This window comes from Microtus ochrogaster, chromosome 4 (genome assembly GCF_000317375.1).
Source record: "Microtus ochrogaster isolate Prairie Vole_2 chromosome 4, MicOch1.0, whole genome shotgun sequence".
Lineage (NCBI taxonomy): Eukaryota > Metazoa > Chordata > Mammalia > Rodentia > Cricetidae > Microtus > Microtus ochrogaster.
In genome coordinates this window covers 49,646,417-49,656,598 of record NC_022011.1, presented here as the reverse complement: position 1 = coordinate 49,656,598, position 10,182 = coordinate 49,646,417, and the positions used below count along the sequence as shown (strand labels likewise).

Sequence of the window (10,182 nt, the reverse complement as noted above, 5' to 3'; positions counted from 1 at the left end):
TGGAACTAGCTCTTGTAGACCAGGCTGGTCTCGAACTCACAGAGATCCGCCTGCCTCTGCCTCCCGAGTGCTGGGATTAAAGGCGTGTGCCGCCATTGCCCGGCTCAAAAAAATTTTTTTTGAGTAGATTATGGAAGCCTTTACATTTTAGGCTTCAGGACTTCTGTTCAGGCTTCCATTAAAGACACCAGGATGAGCTAAAGGGGGGCTAAAAATCTGAAAGTTGAAATCTATTCACAACAGGTTCGTTCTCTCTCTCTCTCTCTCTCTCTCTCTCTCTCTCTCTCTCTCTCTCTTTTCTTTCTTTCTCTGTAGCTTTGGTGGCTGTCCTGGAACTAGCTCTCACAGGCTGGGCTCGCTCTCACAGAGATCCGCCTGCCTCTGCCTCCTGAGTGCTGGGATTAAAGGCGTGCGCCACCACCACCCTGCGAAAATAAACTTTAGGTTTATTTTCCTTTAGATATGTTGGCGCATACTGTGAGTTCGAGGCCAGCCTAGTCTATAGAGCGAGTTCCAGGACAGCCAGAGCTTATACAGAGTTTATATAGAGAAACTCTGACTCCAAAACAAACAAATAAAACCCATAACATTTGTTTGTTACTTATTTAAAAAAATTTCATTTAATGTGTATAGGTGCTTTGTCTTTGTGTTTGTATGTGCACCATATGTGTGTCTGGTGGCTGTGGAGGCCAGAAGAGGGCATTTGATCCTTTGGGACAGGAGTTGTGGATGGTTGTGAGAGGCCTTGTGGGTTCTGGAAGAGCAGCCAGTGGTCTTGAACCTTGAGCCATCTCTCCCAGCCTCTCCAAAGCAATTGTTCACTGCTTGTGCACCTTTTTATATTTTTTTTTCTGAGGCAGAGTTTCTCTGTAGCTTTGGAGCCTGCCCTGGAACTAGTTCCTGTAGACCAGGCTGGCCTCGAACTCACAGAGATGCCTGCCTTTGCCTCCAAATGCTGGGATTAAAGGCACGTGTGCCATCACAGCCTGGCTGCTTGTGCAATTTGGGGGAGGAGCCTTCTGAATCCTATAGGTTTTAGTTTATTACGTTTGTTTACTTTTGGAATTTTTGGGCCTCCCTCCCTCCCTCCCTTCCTCCCTCCATCTCTCCCTCCTTTCCTCCATCCCTCCAGAGAAGTGTGTTGCTCCATGGCCCAGTGCCTTAAAGGTTTCCACCTTCCATTTGGAGAAGAGCTGTGTTCTCTGTTTGTTACAGCCATACCATTCATACCACATCATACTCATGTGGCCCTGAGTTTTAGTTCCCATATGTCTACCTGTCCATTCTACCCCCGGCAGGTGCCATGTCCCTGGGAAAGCCTGGTGTCCTACTTTCGTGAACCTTTACTTTACCTTGTAGATGGGCCAGTCATCCCCAGGGTATATTAGTGTGCTTTGAAAGTCCTCAGTGTTTTGAGTCTTGTTTTGAGTACGCCAACCCCCCCCCCCCCCGAAATGTTTTGAAGTCTGTCTATTACAAACAAGCAAGGGGCAGGCGTGGTGCAAGGCTGTAGTTGCTACTTCAGTCACTGGGGCAGGAGGGTTGTAAAGTTCAAGGCCAGTTTGGATAAAAGGCGGGGAGAGAGAGAGGGAGAGAGAGAGAGAGAGAGAGAGAGAGAGAGAGAGAGAGAGAGAGAAAGAGTGTTCACTGAGTTCAGTTGTATTCTTATCTTGATAAGCTCTGGCTTCCAACCCCCTCCTCACACACAAAGAAACCAAAATTTAAGCACTGAAGGGCAGTGATGTTAAACCTGTAATCCCAGCACTTGGGAGCTGGAGGCAGGAGGGTCAGGAGGTGACGACCACCCGCAGCACCACAGTGAGTTCAAGATCAGCCTGGGCTACATGTGACCCTGCCTAGCAGGAACAAAACGTGAGTATGGTAGAAGCTTTCAACTGTGGAGAGTGGAGAGAGCAGCGGTATGTTGTCCCCTCCTCGGTCCCTGTTATGTAATGTCACAGGTCTTTCTCAGATCTGTTTTTGAGATCCAAACAAGTAAGTGATTTCAGTTTTTCAGTTGTCTTATACTTTAAAAATTGTGCTGTGTATACACATCACAAGCGCACATCTGTTCACGTGTGCACATTTGAGCACATGCCGTATATAAAACATATGTACTCACATGCGCACACCAATGGGTATGCACCTCAGCACAGACTGCAGTGTACACATATTCATGTACATACGGTTACTAAATACTCAGAATGTACAAGTCAGATGCCACAGTCAATGTAAGGAATCCATCCTGGATACCACCTCTGTACAGCCTGCTCTGGGAGAGCCTGTGTCTGGAGCAGTGCTTGGGATCTATCTGCTGTTTGAGCATTAAGTGCAAGAATTCTATCAGGAGCCAGGCGGTGATGCCACAGGCTTTCAATTCCAGAAGAGGCAGAGGCAGGTGGATCTCTGTAAGTTCTAGGCCAGCCTAGTCTACAGAGCGAGTTCCAGGACACAGAGAAACCCTGTCTCAAAAAACAAAACAAACAAAAAACCAAAAACCAAAACAAAAGAAACAGCCAAAAACTAAACCAAACCAAAAATCACAAAAGAAATCTCTCAGGAAAGCTCGAATATCTGAAGGTGATGAGCAAAATGATCGCAGATGGCAAGCTGAGTTACCGAACCTGCCGGCAGCCTAGAGCTTCAGATTGAAACCGCCTCTTGTAAGTGGTCTACACCAGTGCCAGGAGCCTCGGGGCACAGATACACGGTTTCGAGAGCCAGGGATGGTGGTCAGAATAGAAATTTCGAGCAACACTGTAGGATGTACAAAACTACGTCCTCAGTAGCCTTGAGCTTCTAATCTTGTACGTACACACATTTAAGAAAAAAAAAAATTAAAAAAAAAAAAAAACAGTTGCCGGGCGATGGTGGCGCACGCCTTTAATCCCAGCACTCGGGAGGCAGAGGCAGGCGAATCTCTGTGAGTTTGAGACCAGCCTGGTCTACAGAGCTAGTTCCAGGACAGGCTCCAAAGCCACAGAGAAACCCTGTCTCAAAAAACCAAAAAAAAAAAACAGTGGTTAGATGCCACGAAGTAGGTGGCAATGCCTTAACCGTATGCGTGTTGTTAGGCCCAAGGGCCTCTTCCATCCTTGTCAAGGGGAGTGCTAACCTTCTCTCCTTTCATACAACACAGTACATCGCTTTGCATACAGCATATTTAAAGGCCAATAAGCAAGACACTTTTTTGGTAATGGTGATTTTAATTTAGAGCCCACGAAGACATGTTAGTAGAAAGTGAGTCTAATTTTTATTCAGATGCTTGATAATTTAAGCCCTATTCAATGGTAGAAAAAATTATTCATTTTATTCCGACCACGCTTTAATTAATTCATAAAATTAGCCAATCAAAGGCAGAAGGGAGCACCGGAAGTTGTGAGCGTTCTTCAGAAAAACAGATTCCCCCGGAAACAAAACAAGGCTGTCACACATCCAACGGCCACACGCTCGCCTACGGCGGGAAGTGGAAGTAGTCGAAACGAATCAGAGGACGAGCGTCGGATGATTCTCCACGGATTTCCGGACCCCGGACAGTGGGTGCTTAGGCGGCGGGGAAGCCGTGCACCGTGTCTGCGCATGCTCCGCGGCTCCCTCCTCCTCCTCCTCCTCCTCCTCCTCCACTTCCACCAGCACCACTATCCGCGCATGCGTACTGACGACTGTCTGCGTGTTCATTTGTGTTACCCTACACCATGGCGGCGTTTCCTGCTGTTATGCCGTGCCCAGCGGTCTTTGATTAAGTTCCTTCCATAGAAGAATCCATCGAGCCAGAACAGCCTGGTTACACCAACTCTCTTTGTAATATCATCGTGGTACGAATGTTCACGTGTCTATACAGGGACAGGCATGCCTACACGAGCACGAATGTCATGCACATTTTTACAAACGTATGGCCTAGTGCACAAGTGTGCACATATGTACACAAACAGTGAAGGACCCTGCTGTGTGTATCTGCTGTGTTTACTTTGTGGTTTTCGGGCCGTGTATGTGTTTCTAGATGGGCTTGTTAGTTACAGCCTTCAGCAGTTAGCTGGGCTTGTTGTGCAGTTCTAGGCCAGTCTAGTCTAGGTAAAGATGTGTCTTAGAAACAAACAGGATTAATTTGTTAAGGCAGGTTCATGTCCCGGTACTAGAAGAATCAAAGTCGTGCCAGATATGTTGAGCTAGGTGTTGAAGGCGGGGCCGGTGTGTATATTGCATCTGTCAAGCTAGCTTTATTTATAGAGGGTCTCTACATAGCCCTGACTATGCTGGAACTTGCTATATAGACCAGGCTGGCCTTGAACTCAGAGATTCCTGTGCCTCTGCCTCCTCAGTGCTGGGATTAAAAGTCTGCGCCGCCACACCATGCCCCACGGCCTGGCAGTATTCGGTGTTGTTTCTCAGCTGAGAAGTTTTAGGACAAGCTCGTTGGTTACAGATGGAAAACTGATCACAGACAGAAGGAAAGAGTAGGTCACCCTGCAGACTTGTCTGTCTGAGATAGCATGGCTCAGGGTCTGGGAGAAGGCTGGGTCAACTTCCTCGAGGTGGGAGCTGGACCTGAGTCACCTGGGACCTGAGGTGGGAGTTGGATTTTGCATGATCTTGGGTAAGTTTGCAGTGGAACGGGAGGCTTAGGTGTTGCTTGGAGCTGGAAGAATGAATTGGCAGGTTTGGTTTGATACCAGTAAGGCTCTGCCCACCTTGTGGGTTTTCAAGTTTATTGGGCATGGTAGGTGGAAGGGGCATCTGGCTCCACAGGAATACCAGACCAGGACTCTTGAGCTTTAAAAACAAAGCAAAACCAAAGACATTTACTTTGTGTGTATGCATGCATGTGTGTTCATGAGCCATGGCACGCCTATAGAGGTCTGGGGACAGCTTTTTAGAATCAGTTCTATCATGTGGGTCCCTGGGATCAAATTCAGGTCATTGCCGTAGATGCTTTAACCTACTGACACTCTTGCCAGCTCTCTGGTTCCTACCACCATGACTCTGTGTGGTGCAGGTGGAAGTCATTTATTTCCTCATTTGCGGACAAAGCTATAGTGACTCGAGGTAAGGCAAGATGGCTGGAGGGGCTTCGCAGGCTTGGCACCAAGCTGGGAGAGCCTACTAGGCCTACTAGGCCACAGTTCTTTCTTGGACAACCAGCAGAACCTAAGAGAAACAGGGGGTCACTTTGTTGGCTTCATCAATGAAGGATGCTTTGCTGGCACTGCTGGGCTTTGAGCTGTGATAAACACCATTGTCCTGTTGTCTACCATACTGCAGGATCAGGCCCAGCTCCTACTTACAGGAATGCCCAAGATGCTTGCTGAACAAGGTCTGAGGTCTGTTGGAGGGAGCTGTCTGTTCGTCCCGGCCACCCAGAACTGAAATAATCACACAGAAACCATATTACTTAAATCATTGCTTGGCCCATTAGCTCTAGCTTCTTATTGGCTAACACTTACATATGAATTTAACCCATTTCTATTAATCTGTGTATCGCCACGTGGCAGTGGCTTACCAGGTAAAGTTCCGTCCAGCTTTGGCGGGACTCCATGGCTTCTCTCTGACTCCACCTTCTGTCTCCCAACATTCAGCTTAGTTCTCCCCACCTACTTCTACTTCCCTGTGTCGGCCCAAGACAATTTCTTTACTAACCAATGATAGTCACAGCATACAGAGGGGAATCCCACATCAGAGGTTCTTGCCATGACAAATCTTTAGCCATATCCTAGGGCATTAGGAACAGTAAGAAAACCAGCAGGCTAGGCTGGGCTATAGGTAGAACTGACTTTTTTCCATGTGCCTGGGGCAGGAAGATGGATGACTAGAGAGGTCACTTCTGGATTGCTGACTCCTGAGTACATCTGGGACTGTTAGAGAAAGTTCTAGAAATCAAAAATGTTCAGGTCACCTCACTGAGCAGAAACTGAAAGATGGGGGAAACTTGTCGTATGGGGCTCAGGCACCTGGAAAACTATCACTAAATTGGTTTGATGGGACCAGACCAACTCACTCCCAGGTACTGGGGACAGAGGAGTTGTTGTGGGTTCCCTTCCAGCCATGGTGCTGATTCAGGCCTGAGTTCTTTCCTACTTGGTACCGTGGTGCAGTTGCTAGATGGAATACAACATACACAACTAAACTGGAATGCCAGATGTAGATGGATTTTTCTTTGGGCCACCAGCTCACAAATAATGACACGGAGACTTCTTAGTAATTATGAAAGTTCGGTCTTAGCTTAGGCTTGTCCCACTAACTCTTATAACTTAAATTAACCCATTTATATTCATCTACATTTTGCCTCGTGCTTTTTCTTTTATTTAAATTTTATGTGCATTGGTCTGAAAGGATCAGATCCCCTGGAACTGAAGTTACAGACAGTTGTGAGCTGCCACGTGGGTGCTGGGAATTGAACTCATGTCCTCTGGAAGAGCAGCCAGTGCTCTTAACTGCTGAGCCATCTCTCCGGCCCCACTTCGTGGCTTTTTACCTTTCATTCATTCTGTATGTCTGACTTCCTCCACATCTTGTTGCCATCTGCCTGTGCCTTGATTCTCTCCTCCTACTTCCTCTCTCTGTCTAGAAGTCCTGCCTATATCTCCTGCCTACCTATTGGCCGTTCAGCTCTTCATTACAACAATTCCAGCAATACATTTTCACACAGTGAAAAATATCCCACAACCTCAAGATTAAGTGTATGTCACAAACATTTCACAGGACATAATTTACTAAAACAGTTTACCTGAGATTCACAGTTAATGGAATGCCCTATATTTTTAAATTTTACTATTGTTTTCAATTTTATGTGTATGAATGTTTTGCATATACATATGTACACATGTACGTACGGACACAATGTACATGCAGAGACCAGACTCTCTTGGAACTAGAGTTATGATAATTCTGAGCTGCCATGTGGATGCTAGGTCTTGAACCAGAGTCCTTTCAGGAGCAGCACACACACACACACACACACACACACACACACATTATATACATAAATGAAGAAAGCAGGAAGCATGGGTCATTCATTTATACAAATCTGTGTGTGGACACGATGTGATTTCTCCTTGGTGATGGACTGTAACCTGGAACTACCAGCTGAAATGAACCCTTTCTTCCTTAAGTTGCTTTTGGTCAGGGTGTTTTATCACTAGGGCACGTTCTAAGTTCAGTTTGTGCAGGGGCATGAGGGAAAGAGAGTGCAAATTACATCTGTGCTAAAGAGCCCCTCCTAGCATCCATGACTTGGAGCTCCTGGGAAGAACAAAGGGGAAAAAGTAGTAAGGAGAGTGGCCCAAGTGTGGTGTGACATCTGTTCACCAGGTCACTTGTGAACCTTGGCATTGGAGTTATGCTTTCGTGGCTTTGCTGAGCCCCTGTGGCCATGATCTTTACAAGATAGAAGAGGCTCCTGTGGCTGTTAGTGACTTCAGTCAGTATACAAATTGAGTTTGTAAAGTGCTAAAGCAATCAAGGCCTGATGAGGAAAAGAAAAACAGATAAAAGGGACCTGTCCGGGTCTCTCAAAAGTGAACTGGAGATGCTCCATGGGTAACCTGCTGTGCAAGCATGAGGAACAGGTTTGGATCCCGAGCACCCACAGAAAACCAGGTCTTGGGGCACATACCTGTAACCCCAGAGGGGGAGACAGTGGAGGTGGGGTTGTAGTGGAGATAAGCAGGTCCCTGACACTCATTGACTAGATACCCTTGCTGAAATGGTGATCTCTAAGTTCAGTAAGAGATCCTATCTCAAAAACCAAAAGTGTACAGTGACTGAGGAAGACATTCATTGTCAGCCGCTGGCTTCCACGTACACGCACAGGCAAACAGACTCATACACATGCACCAGCCACTTTTATTTACTTACTTATTTATTTATTTATTTATTTATTTATTTATTTATTTATTTATTATGTATACAATATTCTGTCTGTGTGTATGCCTGCAGGCCAGCAGAGGGCACCAGACCCCATTACAGATGGTTGTGAGCCACCATGTGGTTGCTGGGAATTGAACTCAGAACCTTTAGAAGGGCAGGCAATGCTCTTAATCACTGAGCCATCTCTCCAGCCCCTCCACATATTTTTTTTTAAGACAACATTTCTCTGTGTGTGGCTATTCTGGAACTCATTCTGTAGACCAGGCTGGCCTTGAACTCACAGAGATCCACCTGTCTCTGCTGCCGGAGTGCTGGGTTCAAAGGCATATGCCATCACTGCCCGACTGTACACTATATTTTACATAAAGCATATGTGTAAGATTCCTGTTGAAGTTCTCAGGGGAAATGATAAGAAGCCAGAGTCTGTGCTTATGAGCCTCTGGGAGGTGTAGGAATCTGAACAATTCTCCACCAAATGTGTGATTTCTATTACATCCCCTTCTGTGGAAGAATATCTCATGGAGCGGGAGCCACCTGTCTTACTCAGTGTTCAATTTCTATGAAGAGTCATAACCAAGACAACTTTTTATTTATTTATTTATTTTCTCAATTTACATCTCCTCCCCCTCCCTTCCATGGCCTTCTGGGAGTGCAGCCACAACCAAGCCAGATAACAGGTGTGCAGAGGCTGTGCTTTGGCACAGTGTTGGGATCATAGCTGGGAGAAATCGAGAGACCAAAGCATCCCGCTGTCACCCAAGCCTGTGTCTGCAGTGCCTGTGCACAAGGACCAGAACTCAGTGGCAGCCTGAGGGGGACCACGCGCTGGGTAACCACTTCATTTACCGCGCCATTCTCGCTGGTTTTCATCAGGCCGCCAGTGACGAAAAGATTAGCTGTGCCGGGTGTAGGTGCTGCTCCTGGGGCTTCCTTCCTCCAAGTTACACAGACGTTCACCGGGGATGCAATACTTCATAGGTGGTGCCATGCTTGCCCCTATCCAAAACCCAGATCCCAAGACAACTTTTATAAAGAAAAACATTTAATTGGGGCTGGGGCTGACTTACAGTTTCAGAGGATTATCATCATGGTGGGAAGCACTGTGACACATTTGCAGACATGGTGGTGAAGGAGTAGCTAATAGTACTACAGTTGGATCCACGGGCAGCAGAGAGCAAGAACAACACTGGCCCTGGCTTGAACTTTTGAACCCTTACAGCCCACTTGCCAGTGACTTAATTCCTCCAACAAGGCCACACCTTCTAATCCCTCTCAAGTAGTGTTTCTCCTTGATGACCAATCATTCAAATCTATAGACTGGCCGGGCAGTGGTGGCGCACGCCTTTAATCCCAGCACTCGGGAGGCAGAGGCAGGCGGATCTCTGTGAGTTCGAGACCAGCCTGGTCTACAGAGCTAGTTCCAGGACCAGCTCCAAAACCACAGAGAAACCCTGTCTCGAAAAACCAAAACAACAACAACAAAAAAAAAAAAACAAAAAAAACCAAACAAATCTATAGACTGATGGGAGCCATTTAAATTTAAACCATACCCTACTCCCTGGCTCCCTTAGGTTTGTAGCCATATCATAATGCAAAAGACATTCGGTCCAACTTCAGAAGTCCCCATAGTCTATCAGTTTCAAGACTGCTTTGAACTCCAAAGTCTCTTCTGAGACTAAAGGAAATCCCTTAACTGTAACCCCTGTAAAATCAAAAAGCAGACCACATGCTTCCAACATACCATGGCACAGAGTATACTACCATTCCAAAAGAGAGGGAAGGGAGCATAGTGAGGAAATGCTGGACCAAAGCAAGACCGAAAACCAGCTGGGCAAACTCCAAACTCTGCCTCTCCATATCTGAGGTCAAAGTGCTCTTCAGATCTCCAACTCCTTCCAGCTTTATTGACGGTAACGCACTTTTCTCTCTTGTTCTGGTTCCACACCCAGCCTGCACATCTCCTCAGCGGCTATCCCATGACTTTGGAGGTCTTAGGGTCTCCAATGAAATCCAGGCTTTACCTTCATGGTTTCAGGCAATGGCCTCTCTGGTCCCTTCTTGGAGGGATTCTTCAGATACGCAGCAGCTTTCCTTAGCTGCAGAGGGAGGTTTCGCAACCCCCTTTTGTATACTTGACTCTAAAGCCAGAACTATGTGGCTAAAGCTGCCAGATAAGCTGCTTGTTGGAACTGGAACTTGGTCCCCTTGTTCAGTTACATCTGCATAAGCTTTCTGTACGTTTCCAATGGTTTCCTCCACTGCTTAAACTTCTCTTTCTCTCTTTCTCTTTCTCTCTCTCTCTCTCTCTCTCTCTCCCTC

At 46.6% G+C, this 10,182-nt stretch overlaps 1 long non-coding RNA gene and 1 other non-coding gene across 2 annotated transcripts in view; one reads left to right on the top strand and one right to left on the bottom strand.

Moving 5' to 3' along the window:
• Positions 1 to 3,011: 3,011 nt before the first annotated feature.
• Positions 3,012 to 3,137, bottom strand: LOC113455989. The gene has a single exon (XR_003376888.1). It is a non-coding gene; the product is annotated as a U6atac minor spliceosomal RNA (small nuclear RNA).
• A 502-nt stretch (positions 3,138 to 3,639) lies between these two features.
• Positions 3,640 to 10,182, top strand: part of LOC113455961 — a 13,121-nt gene continuing 6,578 nt past the window's right edge. Inside the window, exon 1 of the long non-coding RNA XR_003376862.1 lies at positions 3,640 to 3,815. This is a non-coding gene — a long non-coding RNA (uncharacterized LOC113455961). The remainder of the gene's footprint in view (positions 3,816 to 10,182) is intronic.